At 38.1% G+C, this 9426-nt stretch overlaps 1 pseudogene; it reads left to right on the top strand.

Annotated features, from left to right (window-relative positions):
• Positions 1 to 2851: 2851 nt before the first annotated feature.
• Positions 2852 to 3416, top strand: LOC150060190 (chromobox protein homolog 3 pseudogene; annotated as a pseudogene).
• Positions 3417 to 9426: the final 6010 nt, after the last annotated feature.

Genomic DNA, 9426 nt, shown 5'->3' with positions numbered 1-9426 from the left:
TTTATAAGGAAGAAGTCTTGTTAAGGAAATTTGGTCTGAGGATAAGGAAGAGTATGTTGTTGTTAGCGTGAGCATTATGTGTGAGATCCCTGTATGTTTCTTCCAAAAGTGGGCAGCTTCAAAATTATATGATCTGACTAATGAGAATGTAAAAGTTTCAGGAATTTATGCATGAGTACAATATTTATTTACTTTTCACAGTAAACTGAGATTAGATTGTCCAATGCACATATTGATTAAAGACTATTTTATTCAAACTGGCAATACTGACGATATCACTGACAAAATTAGATAGCAGTTTACACTATACCAGACTTTCTGATAGTAGCATAAAATAGAATTATTAACATACTAGCCAGCCAGCTGTTAGCGTAGGACGCAAATATAACTTTAATAATAAAGCATCACCAAGAAAGGTCTAAATATCAACACCAGTTCCTTTTTTCCCTGCTATAATAAAACACATGAAAAAAGCTGACTTTTTTAAATTTTTATTTGATTACATCAGGGTGATGTACAGAGAGAGCCATTACAGTTACATAGGTAAAGTAGTGAGTGCATTTCTTGTCGAACACTATTGCCCCCTCCCAATTTTTTTTTTGTTGTTGTTATATAGCTGAAAGTTCTAGGGGGTTCAAGGACACCGTGCTGCCATTACTTGATTCTGATGAAGATGTCATGGCAGCATCACCACACAGGAGTACTTTTAGGACAAACATATCTTATTGCCATATAAAAATCCAGAAAACAAATTCTAAGGTCAAGATTCTCTTATCATGACTCATGCTCACAGAGCTCAGAGATTACCTGGGAGTTACCTTAATCTTTTCAAAATATCCCCTAGGGATCAAAGGTTGTCCCACTAGGCCACATCTTTTCAAGGTACCTGTGAGACCGACCCCACAAGGGACAGAGCTTCTGGTACATGGTATCTCAGAGTTCACATGCAGTCCAAACCCAAGGCTCAGCAGTATCTCAGCAGGATTTTGTCAACAGCCTTTAGATACAAATAGTCATGATATTTTATGGGGAGCTGCAAGGACACTAAAATGCTCTTGTACTCTTAATTATTTGGAATTTATGCACATAGGGAGTACAGTGGAAAATACCTTTGGAGAAAAAATAGGTTGCTTTTTACTTTTTCCACAAACCACATCAAACACTATGTAATGAAGACTCATTGGGCTTATTAATTTAATTAAGCAAGATGGGTCACACCTCAAGAATTCAAGACTTTGTGGAAAGATGTTTCCTTTATCTTCACGTAAAAAACTGAGAAACAGCCAAAGGCCAGTGGCTTATGCCTGTAATTCTAGCTATTTGAGAGGCTGAGATCTGAAGATCACAGTGTTTTGGTTAGCCTAGACAGAAAAGTTTGTGATACGCTTAACTGCAATGAATCACCAATGTCAGAAGTGAGTGAAGCTGTGGCTCAAATGATAAGGTACCAGCTTTGAGTGTAACTCAGTAGTTCCCATGCTCAAATGATAAGGTAGCAGCTTTGAGTGTAACTCAGTAGTTCCCATGCATTGAATTCAAGCTCAGTTGACACTGCCTAGGCCCTGAGTTCAAGCTCAGTTTCCCCTGACACTCCACACAAAATCTTTCTATTGATAATTATGTTGTAAAACCATTTGGGGGTAGGATAAAGCAAATACAATCTATAGACTTGTAAAAATAATCTGAGAGTTTCAAGGCTGAGATGTTATGAGATGTTACCCTTCAGAAAAACAGTTTAGATAAAAATGTGTCATGCCAAATTCTTTTTGCACTATCCTATCACAAAATGTGTAATATTTTAATATTAAAACCATGGCAAAGATTGAAGCCTACATTACCAAATGGAAATGTATGGTTTGAAGAGAATGAATTCAACGACAACAAATACAAACTCTTTAGACCACATTTTTAAATGAAAACTAAGACAAAGTAAGCAATGACCAAATCATCCAAGGATTAAACAAATGTGGTGTGAATTCTAGAACACTAATTTTTTTCCTTATAACTGCACAAAGTTCAGCATTATCTCTGGTTATTAGTTCCACTGCTTGTGGTCGTTTGCTCATTGAGCAAGCCCTACACAGTCCGGCTCCTTTGGCCTCAAGCCTTTAGACATTGCACAGGCTAGGGTATCTAAGGAACTGAATTTTCTGCAATAGAATTCTCAAAATGATACTTTCCAAACACACACACACACACACACACACACACACACACACACACACACACACACACAGACACCAAGCCTGCAGGACTCTACAGCACTAAAAATGCATTATCATCTCAGCACCGGTGGCTCATGCCAGTAATCCTGGCTACTTAGGAGTCTGAGATCTGAAGTTTGTGGTTTGAAGCCAGCCCAGGCATGAAAGCCTATGAGACTACTTTTATATCTAATCAACCACCAAAAAGCTGGAAATGGAGATGTGGCTAAAATGCCACACATTGAGACACAAAATGCCTGCTTTGAGAGAAAATGTCTGGACCCTCAGTTCAAGCCCCAGTAATGACACAAACAAATACATAACACACTTGCACCATAGTGAGGAAAAGACAATTCTTCATTAATCTAATCTCTAAATATATCATTTCTTGCTCAGAGTGTTGCCATATTTTCAACCTCATAGCCTCAAAATAGTTGGAGATGATCATGAGATTTGCAATGTGATGGCATTTTTAACCACAGTCATACATTCCCCCTTAAAAAAATAAATACTGAGTTACATGTGGTACCTGAAACTGTTTAAAAAGCATTCTTGTGGAGCTGGGAGCCTGCGGGCCGGAGACACTGCTGCTGCACGATCGCGAATGGGAGCATCTAAGTAATAGCTCATCAAGTCTACAATTAAAAATGGCCTCTAACAAAACTGCATTGCAAAAAATGGGAAAGAAACAGAACGGAGAGAGTAAAAAAGTTGAAGACGCAGAGCCTGAAGGATTTGTTATGGAAAAAGTTCTGCACCGACGTGTAGTGAATGGGCAGGTAGAATACTTCCTGAAGTGGAAGGGATTTACGATGCTGATAACACTTGGGAACCTGAAGAAAATTTAGATTGTCCAGAATTAATTGAAGCATTTCTTAATTCTCAAAAAGCTGGTCAAGAAAAGGATGGTACAAAAAGAAAATCTTTATCAGACAGTGAATCTGATGACAGCAAATCAAAGAAAAAAAGAGATACTGCTGACAAACCAAGGGGCTTTGCTAGAGGTCTAGATCCTGAACGAATCATTGATACCACAGACAGCAGTGGAGAATTGATGTTTCTCATGAAATGGAAAGATTCAGATGAAGCTGACTTGGTGCTGGTAAAAGAGGCAAATATGAAGTGTCCTCAGATTGTAATTGCTTTTTATGAAGAGAGACTAACTTGGCATTCTTGTCCAGAAGATGAAGCTCAATAATTGTTTGCATTGTTTTTTATATACATTTATACATATATATAAAATCTGAGTCTTGGTTTTTTAATTAATGGTGTGAAACTACTACATTCTAATGAAAATCAAGTTTGATATGTTGGTTTTGAAAGTAGTATTGGGAGTTGAGTTTGTTTTCTTTTTTTTCCCTCAATAGCAATGGTTACTTTGAACAAATATAATTAAGGCTTTCTGTAGTTGCTTCCTTTATCAGAAAAGAATATTTAATATGATGGTATATTTCCTCTGTATTCAGAAACAGATTGGTTGTTTTTTAATATAAGGCAACTTTTTTTTGGCCATGACTTACTCAGAACTACTTGTCTTTAACTGCTATGTTGAAGGACCATCCTGAATTTTTTTTGTGTGTTTGTGTGTGTATAAACAAAATACTTACATAAGTAGTTTTTTGTTTCGGAGAGTTTGCTTGTTTAGAGGTGTTGGGCATCAGATGCAGAGCCTTGCATAGGTAGGCAAATGATGTATCACTGTGTTACATCCCTGGCCCTTGTTTTATTTTGTTGTTGTTTAAGACAAGGTCACTAGGCAGCTGAGGCTGGCCTTGAACTTACTAGATAGCCAGCCTAGCCTCAGCTTTAGGTCCTCCTGCCTTTGCCATAGATAGAAAATGCAATACGTTTGCAAAATGTCTTGAAAGGAAAAGTATCTATCAACAGCTTCCCTTACCCAGATGAGACAACTAAGATAAATTTTGATTTCCTTTCATTAGAAGTTTATGTAATGAGCATTCCTTTACAAAGTATTAGAATCTATATACTAAAAGCTCATAGATCATGAGCTAAGACTCTGCTCATAGAAATGTAAAATCAACTGGTTAGAGATTTCAACTAGTTAGGACCTGCTGGCCTAAATGAGTGGATAAAATTTTATAATTGTTGACCTGCATGCGTTTTCTTTACCCTAACTCATTCCTAACATGTAGGCTCAATTTTTTTCATTATTGGGTTACTGGTTCCACAAAAGCCAGAAAAACAACTTTGTAGTAATCAGAATGTTACCTAACTGCATATTGTTTACTTTATTGTAAATAATGGTGGACAGTGGTCTATAAAGTTTTATATTCCTTTGAAAAAAAAAGCATACTTGCTTAACAATTTGTCCTGGTGAAGAGCCCAATTCCTGTGACTGGCATATCTGTGACATACATATATGCACTTTCAAAACTCTCATCCTACTATGTAAAAGCATAATAGAATGAATATACAATAAAACTAGGAAGTAAACGGTACACAATACATTTATGCATTATACCTATGTACTAGGCTGACAGAACAGAGATTAGAACTGAATATTCATGTCAACCTCACTATTAGATTTTATTTTTTCACTCCACAATATTCCCAGAATCCAGAGCATTCTTATTCCTCACAGGCTCTCAGCATATACATTAAATAATTAACTGGCATAAATAATTAATTCAGAATGGTTGGGTCAAATACAATCAGCTCATTTTAAAATGATTTTATTTTTCAGTACAAACTAACCCTTAAGTTGAGATGAAATTTGTTGGGAAAATCATAAAGAAAGCATCAGAAATGGTGTAAGCTGTTCACATGAGTTGGGAAGGAGGTGCAAAAGAAGAGTAGTCTGTGGGAGGACTGTATCTCCAGAAGGCTGAGAGGCCATCCTGGCACAGTAGGAGGAATTATCACTAGAAAGACCAGGAGACACAAGAAAGCAATTTCAGCCTGATGCCAAAGCAACCTGAGTGGTATTTCAAGCTTGGAGAAAGGAACTAATGTGATATTGAAAATAATTGGTTCATTTGTAGTAGAAACATTTTGACAAGGGAATGTCTAACTGACAAAGACTTTACAGAACAGAGCTTCACAAGACGGTGTAGTTTGGAATTAGTGGAGGGACTCATAGCTGGGCGTGGTCGCTCACACCTATAATTCCAGCTACTCGGGAGGCTGAGCTCTGAAGATCACAGTTCAAAACCAGCGTGGGTACAAAAAGACCTGAGATTCTTATCTCTAATTATCCTCTAGAATAATGGGAAGTGGGGCTTGGCTCTCATGTAGGGTGATTGCCTTGAGCTGAAGAACTCAGGGACAGCGCCCAGGCAGAGTTCAAGCCCCATGAAGCACAAAAGAGAAAAAGAAAAAATCCTGACCTTGCACACTATTTTGACCATATTCATCTTCATTCACTCTCCTCTTTCATCTCTTCTCCTGTTGATGGCTAGTTCACTCCTCTCCAACCCCTCTTATTCTTCTCTTCAAATGTGTGTCACTCACACCTAACTGTTTACCGAGGCATGGCATTTTGTTCAGGAAAGCCCTCTCTTACTTTCTCCTCCCTATCAATGAAGTCTTCATTGACATTCCCTATAGCATCACCTTCATGTTCATAGTCTCATGGTATGACAAAATTATGTGCCTCCACATGAAAATGATCTACACACTTTACACAGAAATAGGAAAGAAAATACGTAAATTAAATAAAAAATGTAAAAGGGGAGACAGAGTGAGATTTTAAAGAGCAACGTATATAGATGAAGAAGAATGAAGTGGGGGGTAGGATACGTCTCAATAATGAACACTTTTCTTGCATGTGCAAGGTCCTGTGGCCCATTCTCAGTACCAGAGGAAAAGAGAGGATAGGAATGGAGAGATAGGGGGAAAAGGAGGGAAACAGGGGAGAGGGGAAAATATAAAGGAAAGGAAAGAAAGGGAAAGGGAAAAGGAAATGGCAGCGAAGAGAAAAGGGAAAGGAAAATGACCGAGAAAGGAGGGGAAGGAGAAAAGAGAATGGACAGAAGACAGGATAGCACTCAAGAAAGGCCTTAGAGTATTTTCTGCAAAAGAGTTAAGAATTTTTCCAAGAAGACCTCATTTGAAAATGAGAGAAGATCCTAAGTTATCTATATTATAGAGGGACAGAAATGCCAAGGTACAGAAAAAGAAAGAGCCTAAAAGCTCTTGGACAAATAGAGTTCATAACCTTCATTTTAAAAATTAAACATTTCTTTAGAGAATTTAGTTAGTTAAATATTCAAATCATGTGGGGGAAGTTTGTTTTGACTTCTGTTTCACATTCAACATTAAAGGACTGAGAGCTAGTTGTGATTTACCATATCTCTCCCCTTGGTTTATTTTTTCTTTGAGGTGAGGGTATTTGGGGAATTTTTTTTAAGGCAGGATCTATGTGAAATCCAGGCTGGCGGAGGCTATGGGGAGGGGGTAGCTACTACACACAGCTTTCACCTGTGGCTTTTTTTAAGCATTTCCATTTCCATCATCCCTGTTTTACTATGCTTGTTAGGAGATATAAATGTCAGTGAATTTGAAACCTGCAGTAGGACTGCAGGAACAGTGACCAGTAAATGTTTCGGGTATTTGAATATAATATTAATAGACTATGGATTGGATAACCTGAAATAAAGCAGGTCAGGGAAATGGAAGAGTGGTTAGCGATGAGGCCTGTCACAGCACAGTAGACTAAGGAATCAGGTAGAATCAGGAAAAGCTGAAAAGCCTTCTCTGAATGCAGTGCTGAAAGAGAGCAGAGAAGTAGTCCACTCTCAAATTCAGATCTACTTTCATTAGGACCATGAGGGCCTGGAAGCATCGTTTCCTTTCAAATATGAACAAACACAGGAGCCATCCATTTGTCCTTTGGCTAGGCTGTCTAAAAGTCTGTGTCAGTTCTTAGGGGATGACAGTGCTTTTGAGCCTCCAGTCTCTGCTGCTGCCACTTCTCTGTGGTATATACTAAAGCTGGATGGATGGCTTGTTGGACAGCAGTGAGAGACAGCACAGCATATCAGGTAGAACTCTCAAGTCCCATTGCTGGTTGCTGAGAGGCCCCATCAGAAGGTTCTGAATCATTATCCCAAGCCTTCATCAGTTAATGAAAGTAATTTTTTTTTCATCAGATGATTAAGATTCAAGGTAATGAGTCAAAACATGCCAGTAGTAATTCTCAATAGCAGCGAGTGCAGGATGTTCATTTTTGCCATGCACACATAGGCTCACAAGACAGACAGGAAGTGAACCCGCACATCTTCTTGCATATGGAAAAATTATTTTCATTAATGAAAAGAGTAACAATTACCTCATGCATGTATGGAGGAGAAACAAAGAATGAGTTGGCCCAACAAATCGAATTGATTGCTAATAACTTTAATAAAAAGAGAGAAATGGCATGAAATTAAGTCACAGGAAATATAATGCCTAGAAACACACACACACACACACACACACACACACACACACACACAGGAAAAACAGGAAATTACCACGCAAAAGTCCAAAGGGATTCTAAGCTTTGTGCTAACCCCTGAATCAACAAACACACTTCAGAATGTTTTTGATGGCAGCTGGAGCTAAGCTTGAAGTTCCAGGAAATTTCCACAACTGTTCTATATTCTGCAGGCTTTATGTCTGACGATGGAATATTGAGTTTTACCAACAAAAGCGTTTGATTGAATACTCTACTCCTTTATATCAGATATATATGTATTTTAAATTCCATTAGGCACCCATTGGGAAACGACCTAATATTTGGAATACGTTGCTTAATGTGCTAACTGATCTTATTTTCGTGTGGAACTCACTGTCAGAGAGACCAAAGGCATAGTGATGGTTATTGCAGTTGAAAGCTTTCCATGGGGCATGTGACCAGAATGGTTAATGTGTGGGGATTCAAGGGAGTTAACTATTTCATAAATCAGCCACTCAAATGCTGAGGGAGATTGGACATAGAATAGTCTACATCTCTGCCTAGGTTTATCAACTTCTGCAGTTTGAGGGAAATCAACTTTTAAGATCTGTCATGGAAAGTATTCTTCTAAAAATACAACTGCCTCTCAAACAGGGTCTCAGATAGTCCAAAGCAAATGGATTTCACTGCGAACAAACAAAAGCTGTGATCTTAGTGTCTTTGAATTGCAACAACTATACAATGCTTTCAAATGCAAGCTTCAGAAGAGAGAGCCTGGCTGATCTGTATGCCCTCTGCAAGCCAGAACACTTTGTTAGAATTTTGTCTGAGGTTTTAGGGGGAGGGAGAAGCATACTGCTAAAAACATAAAACATCCTTCTCCCATCTTTGTTACATCCCCCCACATCCTTTCTTCCTATGACTGCTATATCTCTACTGTCCCAGGGCCTGCCTTCCAGAAGATGCTATTTCCAATGTATTAGAAAAACCTTGTTTCTTTGTGGTATGTGCTTCTTAGAGGTGTCATCTCTTAGAGACCAATTTATGCACATGCTCAGAGAGGTTGGTAATTGGCCTGAAATTTACTACCCAAAGCGAAACTTTACTTGGATTGGCTAAAGCACTCTGCAGATAAAAAGCCCCTTACAGGGTTTATGGGCCCATCTTCTCATTGGGAACATACATTTACTAACTGTATAATTGGTGGCACAGTTCTCCCATCATAAACATTGTTATCAGTTAATTAAACTTGAAATGCGGCTTTGTTAGGCAACATGTTGTGTCAGATTGTTTTCCTTATTTATTTATCATCATAAAATTTTACTTGGTGACTGGCAGCTTCTCAGCCCTCCAATAATAATATAAATCAAAACATAAGATTTTTTTTAGTCTTCATGCAATTTCCTTTGGGTCTGAAAATATGAAACCAGATGTTTTTGGCATGCTAAAGATGCTTTTCATCTTTTTTTAGATTCCTTCAGTGCAGTCAAAGTAAATGCATTTTTAAAACCAACTTATGAAAGTTAAATTCCCTTTGTTCATCTGTATGTAGTCTGGTTTGCATTGAGGTGGTGGCGTTGAGAGACCTTTCAGATAACATACTTAATGTTTCAGAGGAATTACATATGTGAGGCTGGAAAGCTCAAAGGCCAACAGAAATTGCATTAATAACAGAGCACTAGAGCATGAACCGTGATTCACCACTGGCTCTTCCCAAGAAGTATGCCTCAAAAGTAGAGGATCAGATGAGACAACAGCCAGTGTGATCTTGACAATCTAGACATTATCTGGGTGGTGTGCCTAATTTGTTCACGTAGTTAACAC

The sequence above is a fragment of the Megascapheus bottae genome, chromosome 7 (genome assembly GCF_031878675.1).
Source record: "Megascapheus bottae isolate mThoBot1 chromosome 7, mThoBot2.hap1, whole genome shotgun sequence".
Taxonomy (NCBI): Eukaryota; Metazoa; Chordata; class Mammalia; order Rodentia; family Geomyidae; genus Megascapheus; species Megascapheus bottae.
The sequence above is the reverse complement of the archived record's forward strand: the minus strand, read 5'-3'. Positions and strand labels throughout refer to the sequence as shown.